We start from the raw sequence: 19674 nt of genomic DNA, 5'->3' as shown, positions 1-19674 counted from the left end.
ATGTTCCTGCCACCTACTGGTGGCTCGTGAGTGCTGAGCACCCCCTATTGTTGTCGATGGGTGCTTGAGCCCCTGCGCACCCATGGAGTCGGCGCCTACACTGTAATTGGCCAAATTCAGAACTGGAGAGGTAAATTCAGCCCCCCCAACCCCCATCTCCATTCAGTTATGGGAATCCAGTTTGGAATCCAGTGGTGTCTAATGTGCAGAATAATCTGGTGAGAAATCCCCTCGTGAGTGCTGTGGTTGGTATTAATTAGTAACCGGCAGGAGTGTTGCAGACACTGGTAGGAAAGCTTCTCGGTGGCCCAGCAGACAGTGATGATGGGTGGGCAGCTAAAACCCAAAGGACCAGGGCAGAAAGAGAGTGGTAAGCCTTATAGTTGCCTGACTGAGGAAACCTATAAATCATCCCACAGGCCAGGACACCGTAGCCCCTCACGTGGGAGGGAAAAATATCTGTACAGGCTTTCATGAAGAACAGGGTTAACTTACAGCTAAGGGGCTGGGCTTTACCCTTGTTTTCTGAGTCTTTTTCCCCAGTGGGTAACTTACCCCAACAACTACATTGTCAGTGACATGAGTCCAGGTGATTGAAGATCCTGGTTCCCCTCTCATTCACAGTCTTTAAGCCCAGTGTGCACTCACTTTATAGAAATTTAATCTAGACCACATTTCCCCTGTTTGCTTATGAGAATGTCATGAATCATAGAATCATAGAATATCAGGGTTGGAAGGGACCTCAGGAGGTCATCTAGTCCAACCCCCTGCTCAAAGCAGGACCAATCCCCAATCAAATCATCCCAGCCAGGGCTTTGTCAAGCCTGATCTTAAAAACTTCTAAGGAAGGAGATTCCACCACCTCCCTAGGTAACGCATTCCAGTATTTCACCACCCTCCTAGTGAAAAAGTTTTACCTAATATCCAACCTGTGTCAAAAGCCTGACTGAAATCAAGATATATCACATCTACTGCTTCGTCTCGATCCCCTAGGCCAGTAACCCTGGGAAAGAAGGGAATTAGGTTGGGTCATTCTTGACAAATCAATGCTGGCTATTCCTTAGTACCCTATTATCCTCTGGGTGATTACAAACTGATTGTTTAATCATTTGTTTCATGAACTTTCCAGGTATTGAATTTAGGCTTACTGGTCTATAATTCCTCAGGTCCTCTTTCTTCCCTGTTTTAAAGATATAGACTATGTTTGCCCTTCTCCAGTCCTCTGGTATCTCACCTGTTGTCCATGAGTTCTCAAAGATAATTGCTAACAGTTTTGAGATTGCTTCAGCTAGTTCCTAAAGTACCCTAGGATGAATTTCATCAGGTTTGTTTTCAATATGTTTTCAGTATGAGGGGTGGGGGTGGAGTAATGCAAAGCAAATTTTTCAGATTATTTTTGAAAGATACCAAGAAGATTTTCATGCTGTAAAATACTGGCATATTGGTCCCACTGATTTTTCCTTTGATTTGTATCTTTCAAACTGGTGGCACAGAATAGAAGTCTTAACCCTCATCTTTTCCTCTCATGGGGCACACACAAGTAAAACAGAGGGAGGAAAGGAATTTGGATACCAAGATGCTTGGAGATTAGGAAACTGTTCTTTCTCTGACATTTCTTTAACTTTATCTATCTTTCATTAACTTTCATTAAATTGTTTAATTAATTGTTTAATTAACTTTCATTAAATTGTTTGTATCTCTTTGTGGAGATTTTTTAAGAGACTTAAAAGTAATAACTAGACTCCTAGAGAGGAGTATATATGAGTAGGACCCTATTCTCCTATCCCCTCCCACCCTGCCCTGCACACATTTATATTTCACTGAGCCTTCAACCACTGAAGCTTGATCCCGCCTTCATGTGCTGTGACACAAGCCTACATAGCTGAGACAAAATGTTGCCATTACATAACTAATGTGACTTGTACCATCTTCAAGCTGTATGGGGGTGGATGCACATCGGGGGGGGAGCTATGGATTATGTAAAAAAAGGCTTCGCTGTGTGTGCCAAAATGAGTAAGTTACTCATATTGCCTATTAAACAACTAAACCTAGTCCCCCTTCCCTACCCACTCTCCTCCCCCAATTTCTAATAACTATAATCCAATAATGTAAATGACATGAGCTGAAAGGAAGTAGGAACTGGCTTAATTTCTGTCACTTGTCAAACATATGATCACTTATCCCATTGAAAATTACATTGTAAATCAGCCACTTATTATTTTTGGTTCCATATAATAATTTAATGGCGAGTGAAAAGTTTTGGGCACGAGCACTTTGTGTGTGACTGTGTTTCATTAACTTGAATTGTATATTTGGAAATTGATCAGTTGCTTTAAATAAGTGTTCTATAGCAAACTGAATGGAAATTTTTGCAAATAGACCAGTTAACTGTGATCAATTAGTGTTGACAGTGGGAAGTTGATAATTTTGTAATTACAGAACTTTACTGGAAATACATCATGTTAGCTGGGATACACCAGAGGTAGCATAACTGATTAAAGTTGACATCTAGGTAATAGCTCATACCGAAAGGTAATTTTAATTCTGATGTCTTTGTCAGGGCTATCAGTTTGATGCTAGAACAGCAAATGAATTGGTCTTGTATCACAGTCAGAATACAGTTTAATTATACAATATTAGGAAAACATAGCTATTTTTAAAGGCATTTAGACATCTAATGATGCACATCTGTGCTAGTGGGGTTTTGCAATGGATGGTAAGCACCCTTGTTAGTGGGAGTTAGGCCCTGGGACACTTTTGAAAAACCCACTTGGCACCTAGCTGTATTAGCCTTGGCCCTTAGTTATCTGCGTCATGTCAGGTGGAGTGCAGTCTCTAGTGTATGAAATTTTCACAGTGGTCTCTAGTTTCCAAATTTGTATATAATTTTCACAGTGGTCTTCGGGCCAGCATTACAAAGGGATGCTGGTGCCTAACAATGCAGATAGGTGCTTTGTGGGATTGACATAAACACCTAGGCCCAGATATTTTAAAGGTATTTAGGCCTTGCTCCACTAGCATTGCAAGGCCTACATGATTTAGACAGCTACATCCCATTTTCAAAAGTGACGTAGGCATTTAGAGCCTAAATCTCATTGAAAGTCAATGGGAGTTAGGTGCCTAATTTGCTTAGGCTCTTTTGTAAACCCCACTAAGTGCCTTTCTTCATCATTAGGTACATAAATGCCTTTGTAACTCTAGCCCTTTGTGACTAATCTACCAGAAAGAATTCCAGTAACCTGGTTATTGAAGGTCATTATTCAAAATTGTATCTGAGGCACTTTATCTCAGACTCAGTCTTCTTCCCAGAGTAGGCTGAAATCCTGCTTACTCTGTGGTGGGTAGTTTAGAGATACAAGGCTACATAGACATCCAGAGGATATTCTCAGAATGACATGGTAAGATTATGGATTATTCAAAATTATACCAGTACATCTGCCATCCATTTTAAGGCACTTTCTTCTTCTCTTGTTGTCAGTGCCTACTGCTCTAGATAATAAATCCATGTAATTAAATAAGTGTAATTGTGTATTATAAGTGTAATAAATCCATGTAATTAAATAATTTTGAAAACGTTTGTTCTGAATTATTGATTGGCACATATCCTGCTTTGCAAAATATATTCCTCTTAACTTCTGGACTCATTCAGAGATATGTGTCACAAGTCTTCCTGAAATTCAGCAGTTGGACTGGCCAGTCTTTGCTTCAATTAACTAGAGAGAGCAAGTGTCATTACCCCTTGGTTTCCACGTTTGGCCGTTGTCCTGTGTAGGGCCTGCAGTTTTCTCATCCCCTCATTTGTATTTGAGCTCTAAAGGATACAATGGACAACATTCACATTTGCGAAAGTGACGAACCCTAGAGAAGATATGGCAGAGGGAGACTGTTTTCTTTTGGTCCTTTATGTAGGATCCTTTGTTTCCACTCCATACAGAAGATTGCAGCAGTAGGAGTAATACAGATCTGGGCAGCTGGGTGCATCTTTCTTTCCTACCCAGTGTTGGAAATCTTTTAGCTCATATTCAAATGGCTCCTTTAAACTCTCTTGCAGTCAGTCCATCTGCTTGTCAGCAGCGTGCTACTGACTCATTCTGATGTCTGGATATGGACGTCATCCTGAGCTACTTTTGCTTTCCAGGGTGTGAATGTTCCAATCTTTCTGATTTGAAATTTAAAATAAAACCGTGATGCTGATGTCATTTCTTATTGATGAGAAGTAAATGAACAGCAAAGATGACACACATTGGCTTTCCGACTCATTCTCCATTGTGTTACACATATTGACCTTACATGCCTGTCAGCTGAAAGGTATCTAAAAATGTCTGTTTCATAGCTTCACTCCTGAGAGTCTGAATTATTCATCAGATATTTTACTAGATCAACATATTCTTATCATTACATTGAATTTAATTCCATTTCAAGATAAAATGCAAGTTCACACTTCGTGTTTGCAGGAAAATAGATACTTGTGTTAACAGTTGCTGAGGCATTTTTGTGAATCCAATGAGTCGGGGAGAGGTATAAATAGTCATCTCTAAGAGCCCCTAGACTGTGTTATGTGCAGTAGCTGAGCTGATTTCAGAGCTCTGGAGAAGAGGATGTTAGCCCTGGAATGAACAGCATGAGAATGACACGTGCTTTCCGCCTGCGTTTTCAGAACGATGTGCATTTTAGTCCAGTGAGCTGTAGGGTCAAGCCAGCAGTACTCATTCCCATTCTCATCACCCGGAATTTAATGACTGCCATATATTGACAGCCAATAGCTACTTTCAAGGAGTGACTGTGCTGTCATGGAACCAGCCACCCATTTCGTTTTGCCCAGTGCATTTCCTAGACACTTGGTCTGACTGTATCATTATTTTCTGTTGGCATAATGGAAAGTGAAAGGTGAATTTTTCTCTCTCTGTTGCCTTTGTTGCCCTTGACTTCTGCATTTCAGGAAGGAATTTTCCTGAAACAGAAAGTACCACAGTAACATAAAGAGCCACATGTGATCCTGCTGCTGCTATCATTAACCATGTGGGTGCCAGACGTATCCAGGGCCTATTACATTCTAAGGGCTAAAGTCTGCAGTCAGGGAGAGCCACAAAATAATCCCAACAGCAGGAGCTTTGCTACATTAAAGTGACCAGAGCGCCAGAGGGACTGAGTGCATATGTTCTCATTGGTTTCAACTGGAACTGCAGAGGTTCATCTTTGAAAAGCAGGGTAATGAACACTCTATTCTACTCTACATGCAACATGGATCTAGCTGTGAAAAAGGTTTCCCGAGACACAGGGTAAGTGTTCATGCCAAAGCCAATCCTGTGTCCTGGGAAAGGTGTGCTTTTGGTCAAAGGACCTTTGTTCCACCAGCCAAACACAGAAGAGGCTAGTAGTAAGAATGCTATACCTTCACTCATCACAAAATTTTGACAGATTTTCACACCTACTTCTGCCCCTTTAAAAACTGGAACCCTAATAGAATTACATGCCTAATTTACTCCAATTTTCTTTATTCCATTTACACTAAATTATGTTTCTTCATACCCTTTTATATTTATTGGAAATTATTGACTATTGATTTATGCTATAGTATAGACCTCTTAATTTTAGTAAAGTTTTTGAAGGGCAGAAAAATATATTTTAGCAAAACATACAACACACACACAGAGGCTACCAACACACACGTCTTCCCTCCTCTTTCCCCAAACAAATAAATATCTATTCAAACCAACTTGTATGCTGTCTTATAGATAAATCACCTTAAACTCACATTCAGACTGGTTTTCTATTATTTTGTAAATTAGTCACACACATGGCTCTCAGTTGTGGCTGCTAACTAACAAATTGAAATAGAACTGGAGAGACCCTATTTAAACAGTCCCAAACTCCGAAGAAAAGTTCTATGAGCAGAAAGATGTTTTTTCTGAAATCTTGAGAGCAGGTTCGGCAGTTGTGGCCCTAGGCAACCCAGGTGTCTACTTTGTATAAAATACAGAGAAACAGTGTTAATTACTTTCTAGAGGACATGTAGCAAAGCTCCGCACACACCCGAAGGACACAGCACCATCCACCGCCTCTGCCCTCCTTCTAAAAATAATTAAGCATACATTTAATCCAAATTGTATGCTATTCTATAGACAACCCACATTCAGCATATATTCAGACTGGTTTTAGATCATTTTCTCAATAAGTCACACGTATATTAGGGTCTCTACAAATAAAGCCAATTGCTAAATTTGCATGGGTTACGTGAAGTGTAGATGTTGCATAGACTTTATTTAGAAATATACTGATTTCATACAAACACTTTCTTCTGAAACTGAGGGAAATGCTTGATGTGTGTGTGTATGTATTCACACTAATCCTTAACACTATTCTTACTAACGCTATTCCTTTGTCATTATGGCTTTGTATAATTGTTCAATAGACTTTCTTTAGAATTGTACTACCTGTGGGCGTGAATACATACATATAGAAACACTTCTGTATTCTTCTGTCATTCAGCCTTTTGGCATATATTTAAGTTATTTAGAATTGTACTAGCAGTTTTATAAAATTATTTAATGACTTTATTTAGAAATGTACTAACTTCATAAAAATAATATTTTCCTCTAACAATTAGGAAAAGGCTTGATATCTCTATTTAGATTGTATGCACTTACCCTTTATTCCTCTGTTATTAAACCGTTGGACAATTATTTAATTACTTTATTTAGAAATGTGCTAACTGCATGAAAATATTTTCTTCTAAAAAGAGGAAGATGCATGATATACATATTAACACTTTATTTCTCTGTCATTAAGACTTTTTACAATTGTTTAATTAACTTTATTCAGAAATGGTCTAACTTCATAAAAAGCACACTTTTTTCTGAAAATGAGGAAAATTCATGATATATATATATGTGTGTGTGAACAACTTCTGTTGTTTCTCTGTCCTTAAATCTTTGCACAATTGTTAAATAGACTTTATTTACAATTATACTAATTACATAAACAGCAGATATTCCTCTGAAACTGAGGAAAAGGCATTAAATCTATATTTATGAACTGATTTGTAATGATTCCAGTATTAAATATAATTTTTAAAAATTTCAGTTTTTCCCAAAATTGCCAAAGGCACCAAAAATGTCTATGTCCAAACGGGATACTCAGGACCTCTGGAAATGGTAGAAGGAGGGTGGGATATACGGTGGTAAAAGCGTGTGGAAACCTGTCAAAATATTTGGTGAGTAAAGGTACAGAGTTATTACTACTCAGAATGAGCCTAAAACACCGAAGGCCAGTTCCCAAGCATGTGGCAATCAATGGAAATCTCATGCTGGCCTCAGTGGGCTTTGAATCAACCCATGAAACTCAGAGTTAGCCTACTATCTTCCCAATTGGGTCACGGCAAAGCTTTCTAGAAATCTTTGGCACAAAGGCTAAAGATCAGCCGACCAGAGCCATCACTTAACCAAACGCCATGCAAAATCCACTGGATTTCAGGTTTCCAAACTTAGCTAAGGTATTTAAATGAACCTGAGATGGTTTTCTGGTGTTGCGTCTAAACCAGTGGTTTCAAATTCATTTCAGTTTGGGTTTGGTTGATTTCAGAGGAATCCTCACTGAAGTAAAATTACAGGAAATGTAGTAAAAAGAAAAGGAGGACTTGTGGCACTTTAGAGACTAACCAATTTATTTGAGGATAAGCTTTCGTGAGCTACAGCTCACTTCATCGGATGCATAAAGTGGAAAATGCAGTGAGGATGTTTTATACACACAGACCATGAAAAAATGGGTGTTTATCACTTCAAAAGATTTTCTCTCCCCCACCCCACTCTCCTGCTGGTAATAGCTTATCTAAAGTGATCACTCTCCTTACAATGTGTATGATAATCAAGGTGGGCCATTTCCAGCACAAATCCAGGGTTTAACAAGAATGTCTGAGGAACAGTGGGGGTGGTGGGGGGTAGGAAGAAAAAAGGGGAAATAGGTTACTTTGCATAATGACATAACCATTCCCAGTCTCTATTCAAGCCTAAGTTAATTGTATCCAATTTGCAAATGAATTCCAATTCAGCAGTCTCTCGCTGGAGTCTGGTTTTGAAGTTTTTTTGTTGTAATATCTCAACTTTCATGTCTGTAATCGCGTGACCAGAGAGATTGAAGTGTTCTCCGACTGGTTTATGAACGTTATAATTCTTGATATCTGATTTGTGTCCATTTATTCTTTTACGTAGAGACTGTCCAGTTTGGCCAATGTACATGGCAGAGGGGCATTGCTGGCACATGATGGCATATATCACATTGGTAGATGTGCAGGTGAACGAGCCTCTGATAGTGTGGCTGATGTTATTAGGCCCTGTGATGGTGTCCCCTGAATAGATATGTGGGCACAGTTGGCAACGGGCTTTGTCGCAAGGATAGGTTCCTGGGTTAGTGGTTCTGTTGTGTGGTATATGGTTGCTGGTGAGTATTTGCTTCAGGTTGGGGGGCTGTCTGTAAGCAAGGACTGGCCTTTCTCCCAAGATCTGTGAGAAAAGTGATGGGTTGTCGTTCAGGATAGGTTGTAGATCCTTGATGATGCGTTGGAGAGGTTTTAGTTGGGGGCTGAAGGTGATGGCTAGTGGCGTTCTGTTACTTTCTTTGTTGGGCTTGTCCTGTACTAGGTAACTTCTGGGTACTCTTCTGGCTCTGTCAGTCTGTTTCTTCACTTCAGCAGGTGGGTATTGTAGTTGTAAGAATGCTTGGTAGAGATCTTGTAGGTGTTTGTCTCTGTCTGAGGGGTTGGAGCAAATGCGGTTGTATGGTAGAGCTTGGCTGTAGACAATGGATCGTGTGGTGTGGTCTGGGTGAAAGCTGGAGGCATGTAGGTAGGCACAGCGGTCAGTAGGTTTCCGGTATAGGGTAGTGTTTATGTGACCATCGCTTATTAGCACCGTAGTGTCCAGGAAGTGGATCTCTTGTGTGGACTGGTCCAGGTTGAGGTTGATGGTGGGATGGAAATGTAGTGTGAATTCCTGGATGTCAAAACTGCCAAATGACTATTTTGGAATTTCTTCTCATGGAGAGGTGTTATCTTATCTTTGGAACTATCAATATGGCAGTCTGAGCAACAGGGAGGTAGATTTCCTTTAAATAGCAGGAAATGTTTGGAAGCAACATATACATGTGTCTTAAACAGCTGACAGTGAAAATCCATTTATATATTTGAGTGTCATATTTGAAATAGGCAATTTGTGTTGTATTGGTTAGTAAAAGTTACATAACCCATCCAGCCAGGGAACAGAAGCCATAAAATTAACCAACTGGGTACATTTAGAAGTGTGAACATTATGTGTTTGTCACAAACTGTTTCAAAGCCTCTCACACAAGGGGAATATTTTTGCAAAGAAATTCAAGCATAATGTTGAATAAATGTGACACCATTGGGATCTGCTCCTGAACAGTTTGCAAGCAGGAAAAAGCTCAATTCAATAAATAAATAAATAAATAATTCATTGCTAATTGTTTCTTCAACCCCCACTAGATTGCCTCTTAGTTTCAGGTCTGAATTAATCCCAAAGAACATTTCAGTCAGTCCTTTCAAATCACTCCAGGTTTTTCATCAAAATCATGCATTTTGTGTGAGTTGGAGGGGCTCTTTGCAGGCCATGTACAGGTCAGTGTAGAGGAGGTCATGGGAAGGGCTACCATAATAGAGCTACACTGAATTAACTTTAAAGGCCTAACATTTTACTTCAGGGAGGATGTAGGAGGCAGAAGGACAGCAGATATTATAGGACCCTGTAAATTGGAGTAGTGACCTTCTAAAGACTGAACCTCAGGTGGCATGCATTCCAGCCTCCTGCATAGGAGAATTTTCCCACAAAACCCCCAATTGCTCTGGGTCTGGATGTCACCTTTAGGGAGTCACGGCAGCTGGATGTTCTGGTGAGCTTTGCCTTTTTGTGCTTTTTTTCCTTTTACTGTGTGCTTTTTGCCTTTCTTTGTCCCATTTTGGCTTTAGGAAATAAAGTTGGGAACTGTCAATGCTCCCCCCCATCTCTCTCTCATGCAGTTTCTCACAGCCTGACCCACTCTTACTCTGCTTTTTCAGATAGCACTTGTTTGAAGCCATGGTTGAAAGAATATCACTCAGATTAGATCTTGCATATGGGAAGCCATTTCATGTCTCTAGAAATTTCATACAGGATTTGTCTTGGCGAGAGTACTGAAACCGACAATCTGGCTCTCCCTTTGTGCCTGCTCACAAGGACTGGAGCAGAGATGAGAGAAGCATTGACACACATTCCATTCGCAATGGCCAGAGGTGTACCTGAGTCCTGCAAGGTCTTGATATGCAACAACAATTTTGTGAACTTCAGATCACTCGAGACTCGGCCTGTATAAAAAAACCTGTCATTCAATATACCGATCTTCAGGTTTTATCAGTTTTCTGCCTTCCAGGAAACTCACATTCTGCACTTCACTTGTGCAGAAAGGAATAAATGTTGTAAAAGGCTGAAAAAATGTATTTCCTATTGAAGGTACACGTATTCCCAGAGCTTAGCCTAGTGCAATACGCTCCTTTTGCATAAGTTGATTTAAATTTTACAGTAGTTGATGCTATTGCAGTTTTAATACTCGTCTATGCTAATGTAATACAAATATGGTGCTGTACAGTAACACTGAGAACTGCAATTTGAATTTAAAATGTACATCTAAACTATGATGAATACTGTCCCTTGACTCATAAGGGAAGTAGTTTTCTTGATTTCCTTTCCTCAACCCCCCATAATTCACACATGGGGAAGGCATTTTGCGTGCGTCCTTCTGAAATAGTAATCATTCAGTTATGTTGATCTGAGGACTGCCCAAAGAAATTGTAATAAGACACTGGAGCTATTTCAGTGCCAGTCCAGCTCTGGTAAAAGTGCACGGTTACTGGACACCTATGTTGACAATTCATTCTAAAATGGTATCACATTTGTTGATTTTCTTTACATTTATATGTATGGTGTATTGACTGAATCACTATTAAAACTAGTTTTCTCAAGCTGATATTACTATGTATTTTAAAAAGCCACAGAGTGCCCAGGGGCAGATGTAACTAAATGTTCGCCATTTGGACGTTAGGACTGTGTGTTTCAGGCAGTGAGAATGGAGGTATTGATCAAGCAAATATTTCAGACCATTGTTGACATGAGATTTTTCTCCAGTCCCTAACCAGGACGTAGAACAAAAGCTGGTTCAAAACCAGCATAGATGTTTCAGCTTCCCATGTTTCAAAGCCTGTACTCAGAAAGATAAGGACAGACAATGAGCTAACCCCGAACGATGGTTCTACTGTACTCACCAGGCTGCAGAGACTGGTGGCTTGACTAACAATGTGGAAACATGGATTTCAGATCAAAGGCTGGAGTAGAGCGTTAGGAGGTAGAACTGCTGATAAGATAAATAGAAGCACTTTTTAATTTTAAAACTTGGTAGCAGTTGCACTGCATTTGGTGGACTGGACTAAGTTCCAGATTTTGTTTAAATCAGCTCGAGGAATGATTGCAAGGCAAGTGAAGATATTTAAATCTTCAAATGAGAAAGTATCAGCCTCAGGGGTATATGAGTATATGCCCAAGGACAGACAATTAATTTCTTGAACAAGCATCTTGCACTTCAACACAAGGTCAGGTTGAAGTAGTGGAGGCATGAAAATGCTTCCCAAGGTGCTCGCCGTGGCATGAAGATTAGGTTTCCCTGAGGATGAACTCACTGCGATGCAGAATAGTGTGCCAACATCTAGCCTGTGGTTAATTCTTTGTCTCGCTGAATACTTCACATACGTTAACACCACGTCAAGGTAAAAACCGGTCTATCCCAACCTGGTGGGCTGCTGTGGGTTTAATATTGAAGGGGTGTTTAAGTGGGTGCTGATCAGCTTGGTACAGTAGCAGCCACAGGGACCATTAACCTTTGGAACAAACTACCAAGGAAAATTTTGCATTCTTTGTCTTTTGGTGTCTGCACAGTAAGAACCGATGACTTTCTGGGGGATGCTTTAGTGAAACACAAGTCACTGGGCTCAATACAGGGGTAACTGGATGAAATTCTATAGCAAGCATTACATGGGAGATCAGACTAGATGACCTAATGGTCCCCACTGGCCTTAAAATCTGTGAATATCCTTATTTAGCAATCTGCCTTGCAAAGCCAGAATGGAGACGTGTTTGGGAACGAAATCAAAATAAGAGTTTTCTTTACAGATAAAGTCTCTCCTGTGGCAGTTATGATGGATGGGGTGCCCAGGATCTAAGAGTGAGTTTCCAGAACTGGTGACAGACTTTCTCTATAGAGAGCTCTGTCCTTTGAAAGTCACTTCCCGTGCCAGGCTGCCAGAGTGCATGCGTGGTAACCTTCAGGATGCAAAGAGAAAACATCTTGACATTAGTTACCTTTTTTATTCATTTTGCTGCTGTTTGAGTGTGAACAGTTTGGCTATGGCTTTATTCCAGACTGTAGTATTCACATTAGCTCTTAACCTTACATTTTCTGGGTGGCTTTGTGTAGATTTTGAAAGTTATTGTATGGTGCTGAGTTTCAGATTGATTTTTTTTGACACTGGGCCATGAAAACCTTCAATTTTTGGAAGCTTTTCAGTTTTGTTTCTGATTTTTGTATGTTTCTGATAGGAAGGGCTGGTCCCAGTCCCCAAGAGCATACAGCTAGTACATACCCAGGCCAGACACTTCATAACACACATAGTAACACCTTGGATCTCAGCCAGGGTATAAGGACCTTTGAGGTGCCATTGCGGAAAGGCTGTGGAGAGGAGAATCCTGTCTGAGCAGAGTGAGAGTTCAGCATTTGGCTCAGTGAGCGGATTGCAAACAGATTCAGTAAAATCAATGAAAAGTAAGGACTTTGTTTTGATTTGAGGCATCCAGAGATCTCCTTTAGTCTCGGTTGATGAACTACATGACTGTTCTTTCAGAGGATAAGGCGAGACAAGAATGAGAGTAGACAGCCATACGTTCTCAGATCCAGCCTTGAAAGCATGCTCCAGATGCACAAGGGATGCAGTGTCTGGGACTTCGGTTTTTTAGAAAAATAAGTGGCTGAATTTAATAGGCACATGGACAATGACGCTAGGAATGAGCATGTAAGCGTGCAATCGGTTTTATTGGTGGTAAGATATCATTGTGAATAAATTCGGTCACTGTAACAGAACTCTAAGTTGTGTCATTAGCATGGAAACAACACAGCGGTGTGATTTATCTTCTATAATGGCATTTGCTGGTCGCTATGTATTCCTTGTGATACTTGCTGAGAATTACTGAAAGTAATGAAAACATTGTAGCCAGTTTTCAGAGTGGTAGCCGTGTTCGTCTGTATCAGCAGAAAGAACGAGGAGCACTTGTGGCACCTTAGAGACTAACATAAATAAATTTAATTTAAATTTAAAAATAAATGCTCAAATAAATTTGTTGGTCTCTAAGGTGCCACCAGTACTCCTCGTTCTTTCTATTGTAGCCAGTGTATTTGTTCAGAGATCTGTGAAATATATGGCTTTGGCTGGTGCTATTAGTTAATAACTATAGATGGATTTGGGTGTACGGAGCAGTTTACAGATATAAGATGGCAGCTGCCTGGCGCATGAAGTGTGCATTCCAAATCATGCAAATTCAGTAGGGATGACAAAGGCCAGGTTCAATATGCGGATGTGTATTAGAGCAGTGTTTGATACCAGGGACCAGCTTGCTTCCTTCCTAAACTGTGTCAGGGAGATCTCAGGGGGACCGGCACCGGTCCACACACCGGTCGTTGAGAAACACTGTATTAGAGCATCTTCGTTCTTAGTCCTTTCCAGCACAGGTAATTGTAAACTTATTTTAGCAGAATATGCTGTATGTGAACCAAACCCATCCTACATCCTTCTCGGTAGTGCACACCTAATCCCTGTCAACATTTAAACTACTCGTGCAGGTTATGCTTTTCGCATAGGTGTTTGTCTGCTCTAGAAAATTGCCCTTTAAATATACAGGCTCTTTTGATTTCCTGTTTCAAGTAACACAGGTATTGTGGTAGCAGTATTTGGACCAAAGGTTAATATGTAGCACGTTAGCAATCACAGATAGCTATTTCCATTAACCTCCATGCTTCCATGTGAACGTGACCCTCCTTTCCTATGCATTCAGGGGAAAATGCATCTTCTTTAAAAGGAGGGAATCAGTCAAAGGGGAGGTGACTTCTCCCAGTAAAAGCACTTGCAGCAGGAGCTTCCAAACACTGGCAGGAAGGGTGGGCAGTTTCATAGACTTCCTTACTCTCCTGTAATTGTCTGTTCATTATAAAACTAAAGTAGTCTGCACCATTATTATTTTTAATTGTATGGAGACAGTGTTCAAAATATACAAAGAGCATTCCAAATACAGAAGTAGACCCTCCCCAGAGAGTGTATGATCTAAAGGTGAAATCAGTGTGTAATTTCAATAGGCTTCCACATTGTGTCTTTAGTCTTATGCGGGTCTCTGTAATTAAAGCATCTGTAAAATCATCTGCTTTCTAACTTTCAAATATTCATCTATGTGGAAATCGACAGTTGGGGAATGCTTATTGGTAGCTTTGTACAACTGGTTTTTGAGGGAGATGTCTTGTCTAAAAGTAATTGACTTATTAACTTCAGCTACATCACCTGTAAATACAAAAAATGTACTCTTCTGATCCACCTAGCTGTTTTTAAATTTTATGCTATATCTTCACCTATGTGAGGTTAACGTATGCGTGTGGTTTTAGCAATACTGTGGGGTGTTAGGAAGGAAAGACTGATGAAAGACACTAAGTCATAAAGGTCGGGAGGGACAGATTGAAACACTGGGTCTACAGCGATATATCAATAAATACCAGGGAAATTAGCTCCAGCCAGCGGCCAGGCTCCGGGATGCTCGCCGGGGGCTTGAAAGCTTTGTCTGCAGCTGGAGTGCTCAGGTCTTCCAGGCTTCCTTCCGCAGAACAGCCACTGCTATCAGCAATCAAAAGGCCTGAGCTGGCTGGAAAGTAGGCAGGTTCCTGTTGGAAGCCTGTCCACGGTTCAGTGGAAGTTTGTTGAAATTGGACCTTTTTTGCAAACCATTTGGGTTTTGATGAATCAACGTTTTCTGATGACAAGCCATTTCGCTGGAAAATTCCCACTCAGCTCCACGTGTGGCCTTGCTTTCTTGTGAAGTGGCTGTTGGAGCAGTATGTGAGGGAAGGGTCTCACTGGGGCTGCACTGAATGAACTCCATATGTGTTGCTGAGAACATTGGCAGGTCATCGCAGTTTGGGGGAGTTTGAGATAGGGGAGGAAGGCTCATAACGTCCAGCAGAGTGCTAAACACACACATCCATTCAGGCTGTTAGATGGGAGGATTTGGAGAATCCTGGCCCAACACATGCAGAAGGGAGCTCAAAGCTGGTAGAAAAGGTTGTGACCAAAGGCGGAAGTCCTTACTCTCAGGCTTCTGTGGAAGGACAGCAGGACTTAGCCCAGATATTTTTTTAAACTTCCTTTTTATTAAAATGGCCCAGTACTGCCGAAGCACATAAAAATGATGGGCGAACCATCAGCCCTCGATTGAAATATCAGACACAAAGGGACAGATTTTCAGCTGGTGTCCATCGGAATACCTCTGTTGTCTCCGGTGGAGTTATGCTGATTTCCAACAGATGACAATTTGACCCCAAATCTTCAGATGAGGAGAAATATACCAGCTCTCGTCTAAACTCAGAGCAGCAAAATAGAGCATAGGAGACGGGGAGAAAACTGCAAGTCGTTTGCATCATTTCAAAGTTATCATTATCTGCAACCAAGTTGACCCTTTGTTCTGCTTGTTCAGCTCGCAGTACACCGAGGGATCAATGGCCAAACAAAATAAACACATGGATCTAGCTGGAAGCCATCAATCCAGCATAGAGGGAAAACTCCCCTATCTGTCAAGGCTGGCAAATAACCCTCACCTCACCCTGGAATGGAAAGGGAAGGAGAACAGCATGGTACCAAACCACAGCCATGAGCACAACACAAACACTTGGGCCTTGACTTATTCCCTGATACAGCAGAATCAAGGGCTTGAAGTCTGTCCTTAAGATTTTTATTTTAAGATGGTGTAATTTAAGAAGGAACCCAACCCCAGAACACACACGCAGGGTAAAGGACCTGCCCTTAACATCAGGCTAACATGGGTGGAGTTAGGGTTTTAAGCAGCGCAAGAGTTTTCCAGAAAGGATGGGTGGTCTAAGTAGATGCCATTTCACTAACACTTCTGATTGCACTCAGCTGCTCCTTGTATCTTCCAAAGGTCTAAGGATGTGCCTTGCACAGTTCATTCCCTCTCAGCATTCAAACACAGAAGAAATAAGATAGGCAGCCTGAATTCACAAGCCACGAACTTTGATTTTGCTCTATGATGAAATCCTGGATGGCTACTAGCCATACTGTTGTTATTGGGATGACAGTAATGCTTAGAGGTCACACCTGAGATTAGCACTCCATTGTGTTAGGTGCTGAGCAAACACAATGAAGGGGAGACCCTGCCCCAAAGAGGGGAAGTGATTTGCCCAAGGTCACTCAGCAGGTCAGTGGCTGATCTGAGAACAAAACTCAGGGCCTCTGATTTCCAGTTCAGTGTCCTAGCCATTGGAGCATGCTGCCTTCCAGCAGCACTGTGCTGGACCAGCGTACATTTCAGAGTTCCATAAAGACTAGTGCAGGAAATAGACAAAGGAAAATGACTGCTCTATGAATGTCATTCCATCACTTTTGCTGATACGGAGTTTGTCTCATTGCTGAGTACTGTTCACACTGAATAAGAAATGGGTCCTTTGTCAGCCTGACAATATATGAAAGGAGCTCCATGAATACATGAAGGTGCCTTGCAGTAAATTAGACTTCTCTAAGTTCATAACTACAAGAAAATTAAAATGGAAAAGTGATTGCAGTAAGATCCTTTGTGACATGCTGCATTACATTAAATAAAATCCGTGTTACTTGTTGAAGCAGTACCACAGTGCTAAGCAATAATTGTTGCAGTCTTGAGACTCACGCAAAGCCAGCCCTTAAGGGACAGTTTCTGGACTTGTTTACATTGGTATAAAATGAGAAGGGCTTCAGTGGTGTTTCCCATGATTTACACTGGTCTAAGATCTTCCACATTTATTATGAGTCTCATTATATTTGGTATTTTTTTTAAAGCATCAGCTCCTGGAGTTATGGAGAATATCAGTTTTCATTTTGAAAAAAGGGAGGTGCAGAGAAAAATTTACAAACACTTCAGGGCTCAAAACCCAGAGGTCAAGTAAACAGAACCCAGAATGTATTGTTTTAAAATCTCATGATTTCTAAGGCAAGATCATGATTTTGGGGACCTGACTCATGATATTGGAACACTTGGGGTTGGCATTCTGACTATGGCTATAACTAAAAGAGTGGTCTAGGCCATGAAGAAAATGGAATGGCATGTTGGTGTGACATACATACTGGCTAAGTACAGTGTTTCTTTCCAGCATTCAGCGTTCTATCCTGGGCCCGTTCTGAAACCATGATGATGACGATAGTCTTTGCTCCTATAGTGGTTTCATCAGAAAGCCTCACAACACACCTGTGAGAGAACTAATAGAGAACTATTATAATCTTCAGATAGGGAAACTGAGGCACAGAGCTATTAAAGGGACACCAACTTAACACGTAAGAACATAACATATGGACATAAAAATGTCTCTACTGGGTCAGACCAAAGGTCCATCCAGCCCAGTATCCTGTCTTCCGACAGTGGCCAATGCCAGGTGCCCTAGAGGGAATGAACAGAACAGATAGTCATCAAGTGATCCATCACTCATTCCCAACTTCTGGCAAACAGAGGCTAGGGACACCATCGCTGCCCATCTTGGCTAATAGCCATTGATGGACCTATCCTCCATGAACTTATCTAGTTCTTTTTTGAACCCTGTTATAGTCTTGGCCTTCACAACATCCTCTGGCAAGGGGTTCCACAGGCTGACTGTGCGTTCTGTGAAGAAATACTTCCTTTCGTTTGTTTTAAACGTGCTGCATATTAATTTCATTTGGTGACCCCTAGTTTGTGTGTTATGAGAAGGAGTAAATAACACTTTCTTATTTACTTTCTCCACACCAGTCATGATTTTATAGACCTCTACCATATCCTCCCTTAGTCGTCTCTTTTCCATGCTGAAAAGTCCCAGTCTTCTTAATCTCTCCTCATACGGCAGCCATTCCATACCCCTAATAATTTTTGTTGCCTTTTTCTGAACCTTTTCCAATTCCAATATCTCTTTTTTTGAGATGGGGCGACCACATCTGCACACAGTATTCAAGCTGTGGGCGTACCATGGATTTATACAGAGGGAATATGATATTTTCTGTCCTATTATCTATCCCTGTCTTAATGATGCCCAACATTCTGTTTGCTTTTTTGACTGCCGCTGCACATTGAGTGGATGTTTTCAGAGAACTATCCACATTGACTCCAAGATCTCTTTCTTGAGTGGTAACAGCTAATTTAGACCTCATTATTTTATATGTATAGTTGGGATTATGCTTTCCAATGTACATTATTTTTCATTTATCAACACTGAATTTCATCTGCTATTTTGTTGCCCAGTCACATAGTTTTGAGAGATCCTTTTGTAGCTCTTCGCAGTCTGCCTGGGACTTAACTATCTTGAGTAGTTGTGTATCATCTGCAAATTTTTTCCAGATCATTTATTAATATGTTGAATAAGATTGGTTTCAGTACAGACCCCTGGGGGGCACCACTATTTACCTCTCTCCATTCTGAAAACTGACCATTTATTCCTACTCTTTGTTTCCTATCTTTTAACCAGTTACCAGTCTATGAGAGGACCTTCTCTCTTATCCCATGTCAGCTTACTTTGCTTAAGAACCTTTGGTGAGGGACCTTGTCAAAGGCTTTCTGAAAATCTAAGTACACTGGATCCCCCTTGTCCACATGCTTGTTGACCCCCTCAAAGAATTCTAGTAGATTGGTGAGGCAAAAACCATGTTGACTCTTCCCCAACAAATTATGTTCATCTACGTGTCTGACAATTTTGTTCTTTACTATAGTTTCAACCATTTGTCTGGTACTGAAGTCAGGCTTACGGACCTGTAATTGCCAGGATCACCTCTGGAGCCCTTTTTAAAAATTGGCATCACACCAGAGGGGAGGGATAGCTCAGTTGTTTGAACTTTGGCCTACTAAACCCAGGGTTGTGAGTTCAATCCTTGAGGGGGCCATTTAGGGCAAAAATTGGGGATTGGTCCTGCTTTGAGCAGGGGGTTGGACTAGATGACCTCCTGAGGTCCCTTCCAACCCTGATATTCTATGATTTCTATGATTAGCTCTCCTCCAGTCATCTGGTACAGAAGCTGATTTAAATGATAGGTTACAGACTACAGTTAGTAGTAGTTAGTAGTTCTGCAATTTCACATTTGAGTTCCTTCAGAACTCTTGGGTGACCATCTGGTCCTGGTGACTTATTACTGTTCAGTTTATCAATTTGTTCCAAAACCTCCTCTAATGACACCTCGATCTGGGACAATTCCTCAGATTTGTCACCTAAAAGGAATGGCTCAGGTTTGGGAATCTCCCTCACATTCTCAGCCATGAAGACCGATGCAAAGAATTCATTTGGTTTCTCCGCAATGGCCTTGTTGTCCTTGAGTGCTCCTTTAGC

At 40.9% G+C, this 19674-nt stretch overlaps 1 protein-coding gene across 10 annotated transcripts in view; it reads left to right on the top strand.

Annotated features, from left to right (window-relative positions):
• HTR2C (5-hydroxytryptamine receptor 2C) overlaps window positions 1–19674 on the top strand; it is a 443634-nt gene that overhangs the window by 243663 nt on the left and 180297 nt on the right. The window lies entirely within an intron of this gene.

Source organism: Natator depressus, chromosome 9, assembly GCF_965152275.1.
Source record: "Natator depressus isolate rNatDep1 chromosome 9, rNatDep2.hap1, whole genome shotgun sequence".
NCBI classification, from domain to species: Eukaryota; Metazoa; Chordata; order Testudines; family Cheloniidae; genus Natator; species Natator depressus.
This window is presented reverse-complemented; position numbering and strand designations above follow the sequence as displayed.